Source organism: Cydia strobilella, chromosome 9, assembly GCF_947568885.1.
Source record: "Cydia strobilella chromosome 9, ilCydStro3.1, whole genome shotgun sequence".
NCBI classification, from domain to species: Eukaryota; Metazoa; Arthropoda; class Insecta; order Lepidoptera; family Tortricidae; genus Cydia; species Cydia strobilella.
In genome coordinates, this window is record NC_086049.1 from 4,538,119 (window position 1) to 4,547,223 (window position 9,105).

Consider the following 9,105-nt stretch of genomic DNA (forward strand, 5'->3'; position numbering starts at 1 on the left):
TTACAGAAATAAAACCGGCCAAGTGCGAGTCGGACTCGCGCACCGAGGGTTCCGTATTTTTTAGTGTTTGTTGTTATAGCGGCCACGGTGAAAATTTCAACTCTCTAGCTATCACGGTTAATGAGATACAGCCTGGTGACAGACAGACAGACGGACAGACGGACAGACGGACAGACGGACGGACAGACGGACAGACGGACAGACGGACAGACAGACAGCGGAGTCTTAGTAATAGGGTCCCGTTTTTACCCTTTGGGTACTAACAAATTTTAAAATCCGCAACAGGCTTTGTCAATCTTAAACACTAAATTAAACTAGGCCAAGTCCCCACTTTGGACTGTACCCGGGCCAAAAGTCCCCATGACACTGGCAGCGTTGCCCCGTTGAATTGCCAAGGAGATCTGTTGAACCAGATACGATCCGGAGCGAGGATCACAACCCCTTTCTCTTAGTCGCCGATCCAATTGTCACACAAACTCATTAGCCTCCGCACCCCAAGATCCTGCAGTCTTCACCGCCACCGGTATGAAATCATACGTTGGTTCCAAGGCAGAGTACTTTATTATGCTTCTGTTTGGCCGCATACTCCGCAGCCGAGCCGAACCGAATATGATAATTATAGATCATACTGAGTAAATTTTACTTTAAAATAAATATTGCTGAGCATGACCTTTACATTAGAGGTTTTCAGAAGGTACTTTCTTAACAACGCCAATGGCAATTGAAATTTGTGATAGTCTAGCAAGCTAGGGGACGCAGCAATAAAAATGGTACTTTACTAAAAGTACCTGTGAGTGGAGAAGGAAAAAAAATGTACTAAGTAGTATTAAATCTGAGCTTCCTACTTTCAAATTCCTAACCGATTGGGCTTTGGGTTACAGCGGGGTTGGGACCTTTAAGTTTTCTACTTATTTTCGTATTATAACTACGATTAGTTAATTTAAATGCCTCCGGTATGAGATGTAGTTTGGCTGACAGGCTAATTGTGATAAAATGTGGCTTTCCATCACTGAAATTCCAACAGAAATTCTGATAAAAAGTACTTATTTCACATGACGCATAACCCTACTCTGATGGTAAGCCACAAATACAGTTTTAATGGCTTTATAAAACAAAATAATATATAAAAAGACCTCTTTTATCCTAAAAAGGGGCATTCCACAAGAATGTCACTCACGAATTGCTTTGCCTTGTATGGCAGCTACCTCAATCAAATGCGTAAAGCTCGAAAATATACTGCCAATTTGTTAACAAGTCATGAAACATTACCAGACCAAAAATCGCTTTCTCAGCATTTTTAGAAGTACTAAATGAATGGCATGTCGTAAGTGACATTCTCGTGGAATGCCTCAAAAGAGCCTGAACAATCTACAGAATGGCTAAAAAATAAGTGCATTCCCGTTGCCAGGGAGGTTTTGGGATTATACTGAGCAACTTTTACTATGGGACCAACCCTGAAATCACGATAAAAAATTAGGCTTTTCATACATTTTGGCTGGTCCATTTTCTATGGGAGGGTAAATTTGTTTTTGGCGATTTCGTGGTTCCATCGTAAAAGTTGCTCAGTATAATCCCAAAACCTCTTTAGCAACGGGAATGCACTTATTTTTAAGCCACCCTGTATATCTGCACCGACTTGGCAAGCGGCAGTTTGGAAGTCCCACCATAAAGGTCAACTTCCTACGAAAATATGACATTTATTAAATAAACTTACATACATATTTTGTTACTCAATAATCTGAGCTTAGACTAGTGTGTTTTGACAGATAAGGTTAAAAGCCAGTTATCCCCATTTATAATACACTTAAAACATTTCTCATTTAATTTATCGTGTGTACCGGTGTTAAAATATGCATGTAATTGAAGCTTAGGATAATTGTGCATACCTACTAGCCTTGGCTATCCTATTAAACATGTTTATCCAAATTATTACCAATAAAACAATCGGATGCGAATTAATTGCAACGAAATTGATGGATACGTTTGTTTAAATAATCAGATTTCATCACTGCAGTACCGGCTGCAGACTTTAATTTCCAAAAATAATGTATTAATTTACAATTCCTCGATTATGAAAACAGTTTTCAGAAATAACTTAATTAAATTAAAACAACACGCTTCTTCAATGACTAATTGGGTCAGATACTATAAACAAGGCCTGCAGCAAGTTATAAGTTATAACAAAACAAACGAAATTATATACAAAAAAAACTTACCTCACTGCAGACAAATCTAACTGGCATCCACAAAAACAGCACGATTAAAAAAAACACTTCGCGCGCAAAACTGACAGCTCCAAAATGGCCGACTCGGAAATTCAAAATTTCAAATTTGGAACGCTAGTGTCGCGATGCACCGGTTAGTGGAGGTGCAGAGTAATGAATGGTAGTGAGGTCTGTGCGGCTTTGGCGGTAAATGTGTGTCTTAAAATGTGGCGGGAGTAATGGTAGTTGATGCTTGCTCGGTTGATTGACGAATGCAGTGCTTGTGGTTGTCTTTGTTTACTGTTTGTTTTTTGTTTTATGCTCGGTTGCGATGCAAAAACTTAGACAATTGGATAGACTAAATTAGCTACCGAGTCAGATCGTTTCATGGTCCTTGTAGTATTGAATTAAAGAGACCTTTTGTTAGCGATTATTTAAATGTATGGAAACCAATTGGTTTTGGACTAGGTTCGAATATCAATCCAGAGGAGCCGTGGATTTGAACCGTATTCAAAATATGGAATATCTCTTGATATTACCACTAACGTTTCTGTCAAGGGAGAGATAAAGATTACATTAATGTAACAGTTTTAGAAGGTTGTTTCCACTGAAATATTAATAATTAACATATGTAATTATATTTCCTATATGTAACCAAAAATTTATATGTAATTCAAAGATTTCTTCTCCCAATTTCTATTGAACTCCAGTTCACATCCGTGAAGACATAACTGTACCTAAGAAGGTACATATAAATAAAGCTTGTGCAGTTCTCTAGCAGTGGGACAAAGTTTAATGATGAAATATTTCTCTACTAATCTCAGTCAACTAGGAAACACAAATTATGTTATGTAAACGGCAACAAATCAAACTTCTGGAAAATATTTGAAAAGACAACACTGTGGGCAATACTGAAAGTTCCTATAATAAGCCACTTAAAAATGACTCAGTGAAAGAAAAGGTTTATTGTTTGAAAATCTGTTTAACAATTTTTAGGGTTCCGTACCTCAATAGGAAAAAACGGAACCCTTATAGGATCACTCGTGCGTCTGTCTGTCTGTCCGTCTGTCACAGCCTATTTTTTCCGAAACTACTGGACCACTTAAGTTAAAATTTGGTATACATATGTAAGTTTGTGACTCAAAGATGGATATGTAACGTAAAAAAATAAAATTTAAACATGGGAACCACTTTTGGGGGGTAAATGAGAAAATTAAAAAATAAAGTTTTTCAAACTCTATCGTGTTGTATATCAAATGAAAGAGCTCATTGTGAGAAACTCAAATATATTTTTTTATAATTTTATGATGAACAGTTTAGAAGTTATTCAAGGAAATATAAAAAAAATGACCATTCCCCCCTTTATCTCCGAAACCATTAGTTCTAAAATTTTGAAAAAAAAAAAATACACAAAGTAGTTCTTTACCTATAGATCACAGGAAAACCTATTAGAAATGTGTAGTCAAGCGTGTCGGACTTAATTACTTAGTTTTTGATCCGACCCCTACGGGTTTTTAGACTACATTTCACTTACATTTCACATAAAAAATACATTGTTTAAATTGTGTAATGTACCCTTGGAATGCGAGTCCGACTCGCACTTGGCCGGTTTTTTCAGGTACGATTTATTTGGGTGTATGTATTTTAGGAATGCTAGCAGTTTAACAATTTTATGTAGAGCGTTTTTATTATAATTTAAACTCGATAATTTTTATCGTGCTAAAATGTATACGAGTTTCAATGTGCTCTCAGTCGACAACAAGTTTATACACTTAATACCAGGTTCTGAATATTATGTTATAATGAAGCCCAGTTCTCGTGACTGTTTGTGGTAGGTTTTATTAATTTAGTTGTTTAAATTTTCATTTTTTTATTTTGTTATTTAATAATAAAAGTTACAAGAAAGTCGTATATCAGCAGGTTCAGACAACCGTAGTATCCAAATGAGTCAAGTAAAAAAAATCCTACATGAAATCTTAATCTAAATAGATAGCCCACAAAATCATTGAGGGCCCAAATTTTCATACAAAAAGTGCATGAGGAAAAATAGGCCGTCTACTTTCCAGGGAAAATGTTACATTTCTACTACTTACAGTTTTTGAGATTATACGCACTTAATTTAGTTTTTGAGCTTCATAGGGCCTAACGCGGAAAACGAAAATCGAGTTTTCCTTATCTGCATCTCTGGCTTTTGCGTATTTGAGCGATAGATAATCAGATAAAGAAAATTCGGTTTTTGTTTTTCGCGTTTGTTTTAGGGTCTCAGGCACTAGTGTCAATAACTATGTAGTATCTTATAGTGATATTCTTTTAATAATGATACTTAAATTATTATTAATATTATCGACTGTATGCATAGAGATTAGAATGAAATGAATTGATATGAAAATTGAAATGGAACGAAGAAATGTCATTCGTCATGTGTCCTTACTTGTCCGCATTTTTATGTTATGCTCGGTAATAAAATAAAATAGAAGCATGTTTTTAAAAACAGCAGGCCTTTAATTTATTACCCTGTTACATTACCTTACGTCAAAACACTCACAATCTAAACCAATTTGAATTTATTTTTCGCATTTTCCCCGCCCACGGATCGCTTTATCACGGAAGTTTTTATTTAGGGTTTTTTCTAATTTGCATACCGATCCATTTTTAAGAAAACAATATATTCTTTTTAACTGAATTGACTTTCGCTACCTGAAATTATACGAAACCTTTGAATATGAATATTCAACCGATAGCTATGACATAACGAATTTATTTACCTTTACCAAACATGGTTGTTAAAAAGAGAGGTACACAGCAAACTTGCGAGTTGTAGCTTTTTAGGGTTCCTTACCAAAAAGGTACAAAAGGAACCCTTATGATGTCCGTCCGTCCGTCTGTCTGTCTGTCTGTCACAATCAATTTTAACCCCACCCGTTCATAAAACTTTACAAGTCTCATTTGGTTAATTTATGTTTTATGCTTTTCTTACAAATACATAAGTCAAAATGACAGATTAAGACAAACGAATAATAGCTAATTGAAGCTTGTAGCGAGCGCCTTTATGAATAACGCCACATAACACTAACTTCCTAACGGTCAAATAATTTGGATTTTCCTCTAGTTGTGTTCAATATAATGCCCCATTCACATCCTGGTGTCAAACAGTAAACATTAGTGTTGGTAGAATAGAAACTCGAGTCTTTTGAGTCTAAATTTGAAGAACTGAACGTTTTTACGAGACTGGGCAAAAAAACATCCGACACTTAAGTTTCGAGTAGAATCTTATTGTTTTTTAGGGTTCCGTATCCAAAGGGTAAAAACGGGATCCTATTAAAGACTTCGCTGTCCGTTCGTCCGTCCGTCTGTTACCAGACTGTATCTCATGAACCGTGATAATTTCACATGCAGATGATGTATTTTTGTTGCCGTTATAACAACAAATACTAAAAACAGAATAAAATAAATATTTAAGTGGGGCTCCCATAAGTTCCATACAACAAACGTGATCTTTTTGACGTTTTTTGCGTAATGGTATGGTTTTTTTTATTTCTTGAAGCGCCGCTCAAAAGTCGAGCCTCCGAACACCGTCAACAATTTTGTACTTTTTATCTAAACACAAAATTAAAATTTGCATAAATTTACTTTGCCACTTTTGTGCATTTTCAAATTTCTCATCAGTTTTTGAAGAATAAAGATAACCTACGAGCTGTTGTGATGAAAAATATTTAATCAAATCGCGGCAAGCAATTTACACATACAGTGCCATCGACATCAAACTAGCACAAGTTACTCTAAGTAAGACATCAACCGACAACGCTTTGACCTATACAAAAGGGTCAACTATAAAAAATATTGATTTGCATAGACAACACATCTCGGAATGTGACGAATCATCGTTGTTCAATTATCAAGACCATTCGAACCGTGTTGCATAGCGGTCCGTAGATTCGCATCGACGCTGGCATTTCGGCTGACAAATGCTGTTATGGTTTACGGCTGCTAAGTGTGGAGGAGGCTTTTGATTAATAAGAAATCAATAGCCAAGCTCGAAACTAAGCAAAGCTTGTACCATGCCATCAAGGTTACGCTCTCATTTTAAAACTACATTCTTAAATAACATGAACATTCAAGTAACATTTACATATAATTGTCTGGTACTATAGTGCGACATAAAATAATAGAAATTAAATAAAATGGAATTAAAAAATATGCATACTAAATTGTTGCCATGTTTTAACATTTTACGTCAAAAATGTGACGTTACGTAGGAAGTGGCGCCTTCAATAATTTTCTACAATTTATTGTGCTCTGCATTTTCTATCGCGTGTATAACGGGGAGTGCTCCGAGGAATTGTTCGGATTAATCCCTGCAGCTTCTTTTCGCCATCGCCCTACGCGACAACATTACCATCCTCACCACTTAGATGGTTGGCAGTCCTCAACTGTGCGTTTCCCTAGAAACTTCCTGCCTCGCACAGCTAAACTGTGGAATGAACTGTCGCCTGCGGTATTTCCGGACCGATATGACCTTCAAACCTTCAAGAAAAGAGCGTATTCCCATCTTAAAGGCCGGCAACGCACTTACAACCCCTCTGGTGTTGCGGGTGTCCATGGGCGGCGGTAATCGCTTACCATCAGGTGATCCGTCTGCTCGTTTGCCTCCTATTTAAAAAAAAAATAATTGTCGGACTATAATTTTCGTTGCCAGATATTGTAATACCTACAAATAAATAGCGACTAAAAATTTTACATAAACCAGACATATAATATATATATATAAGTATGTTTCGTAGATGTTCATGTCAAGGTTCATGTAAGTAATTTAAGCATGTCGCTTCAAAATGAGAACGTAACTTCGATTGTATAGGAGCGGCTTTTTGGTTGGTTCGTGTGACTCTTGAGAGGACGTCATATCCAGCAATGCAATATCAAACCCATTCGTACCGTGTTGCATAGCGGTCCGTAGATTCGCATCGGCGCTGGCATTTCGGCTGACAAATGCTGCTATGGGTTACGGCTACAACGTGTGGAGGAGGCTTTTGATAAATAATAATTATCACACTGCTCCGTACTTCGGACCAACGGCCGATGCTGCGGTTTTTAACTTTGTACTGTTGAACGTTGATTTGTGTGCACACGCTCCTGACGCTGTAAGCATACGATTTGTGGTCCTCAGGTTAGAAAATAATTGTATTGATCTGCGATCAGCGCTGGACCAGCGAGATGGCCATGCGATGGTTGAGAGCACGCATTATGGAATGGTCCACGCCGGCCACGTGTAGATGCGTACGCACTACCTTTGATGTGCGGACGAAAAACCGACACCGTGGCCATCCCATCGCCATCCCATCTCGCCATAAGCCATTCGACACCACTACTATTCTACACGCTGGCCCATCTTAGTGGGCCAGTATGATGGCCCATCGTGTAGAGGAGCCATAAGACACTGGCTCCGCCTCTCCGTGCGAAAGTGCGAATTGCACGATGATTCGGGCTTTCGGACAAAGATGCGGTGTGAGCCGCAGGTTATGCCACACCGAGCTTCGTAGTACTGTACGCATTTATGTACTAAACGTGATTCGTCGCGCACCGCAGCTCCAGACGTAAATACGGAGCAAATCGCACCGCCGTACCATCGAATTCGTCACTCTTGTTGGTGGAGTAATTGACATAAATGTCGGTTCAGCTGTTTTGTAGTTAAGAGGAAACAGATGGGCACATATGGTCAGGTCAAATACATAACTTCCTGTTTTAGCTTTATAGCAGTCGGGTAACTAAATTAAAATAAAGCCTTCTCCACACCACCGACCACCGATGTACGCGCACAGACAAGGTTCCCACGGCGGATCGCACCAAACTCTGATGCAATTCCAGTGTCTAATGTCAGAGGTTTTCGTTTTTTGTACACCGTTAGCCTTCGCGGTTGGTGCAAACATGAGCGGTAGCGGAGGTGGAAGCGATTTCGGAACAAATTGGGTGGATCGCACTAAATATAGAGGTAGTTCCTGTATCTAATGCTGTAGAGTTTTTCGTTATTTTACACATTCTTGAGAGGCGCAAAGATAGGCGGGAGCGATAGCGGAAATAATAAGGTTATTACAAACATATTACAGTGTGATACAATTAGTGTCTAATATCAGAGGTTTTCGTTTAAGCATAAGCGGCAGCGGGGGCGGATGCGTGAGCGCGATTAATTAAGGAGAATTACAGGCTAATTTGAACGTACACTGACATCAAAATGATGTCATTTAGTTATCGTGCCTCTCGCTCACGCCAATACATGTACGAACAAGTACGAGCGAAATATACGATAGCTACATAACATCATTTATGTTTCATTTTGATGTCAGTTTACGTTCGAGTTGGCCTGTAATACATTCTGAGGCAATTCCAGTGTCATATGTCATATCAAATCATAAAAAGCGGCAGCGCGTGATCGCAGAACGAATAATGATGAGGTAATAGTGTCTAATACCAAAGCTACGTTCTACTAATCTGTCAGTCTGTCCTAAATCTGTCTGGTCTGCTCTACGTGTTTATCACTAGACGGTTTGCCGGTCGACGTGATTATTTCCTAACACTAAGCATACACGCTACAGATACAATACAAATACTCAGTATTGCACACCTCAATAGAAGAAAATAACATAGAAAATAGAGCAACACAAATAGAGATAAACAACAAGCGGTCGTATCGCTGAAAAGCGATCTCTTATGGTGTATGGGTAGTGGAAATTAATAAACTTAATACCTTACATGTCAGTAGGTTTCGCAAATATAATGAACGAAATTTAGCACAGTTTTTTTTTATGAAATAGGAGGCAAACGAGCAGACGGATCACCTGATGGTAAGCGATTACCGCCGCCCATGGACACCCACAACACCAGAGGGGTTGTAAGTGCGTTGCCGGCC